The following is a 730-nucleotide window of genomic DNA, read 5'->3' on the forward strand; positions in this document are numbered from 1 at the left end:
AGTCGGATTGCCCTTATTTATCTTATTTTTGCAGCAGCGATTAACTAAATTAAAGAAAAAGTCCTGACAGGGCATCAGTAATGAGCAGCCTGAGATTCATACAGGTTGCGAACACGTTTCCAGGTTAGTCAAACTGTTCTACACTGCTAAGAGTGCTTCTCAGTGGCCGATGGTGGTGGTGGTGCTCACAGCTCGTTTCCACCAGGGGGTCCAGAATCAGTTATGCGGTCAGCTGTCGGCCTTTATGAACTATTATATAATATATCTCTAAAGAATATCCAATCACAATAATACGTGTGAAAAGTGTGGCCTTAAACAACTGTTTAGCTCTTCCTCCTCATGTGATTGAAGCTTTTGTTTTGCAGAAATAACTTTTTTAATTGACGTTTATGACAATTAAGCCATCATTCCTAGATTAAAGACGCACAACTGAGGCACAAAGGGGTTCTTATTTAAAACATTGTTTTGATCAGTGAATATTATTAATTAAGTATTAATGAGCACATGTGGAGATCAAAATGATTTTTTTTTCTCCATGTTTTTGTGCTGTGCATGTATTTAGTGTGGATGAATACTCTGACTATGTGCTGGAATATTCATCTTCCTCCCATGGGGGGCGCTCTTGAGTCATAGTGAGAGAAAAATGGTGAAAGTGGAATTTTTCTCAGGCAGAGAGAGATATGACAAATGCAGTCAAACACTTAAACACACAAACACACACACACACACA

The 730-nt window shown here is 38.8% G+C and overlaps 1 protein-coding gene across 1 annotated transcript in view; it reads left to right on the forward strand.

Annotated features, from left to right (window-relative positions):
- LOC104967171 (myosin-10-like) overlaps window positions 1–730 on the forward strand; it is a 10,003-nt gene that overhangs the window by 7,172 nt on the left and 2,101 nt on the right. The window lies entirely within an intron of this gene.

This window comes from Notothenia coriiceps, unplaced genomic scaffold (genome assembly GCF_000735185.1).
Source record: "Notothenia coriiceps isolate Sejong01 unplaced genomic scaffold, NC01 NC01_scaffold00037250, whole genome shotgun sequence".
NCBI lineage: Eukaryota > Metazoa > Chordata > Actinopteri > Perciformes > Nototheniidae > Notothenia > Notothenia coriiceps.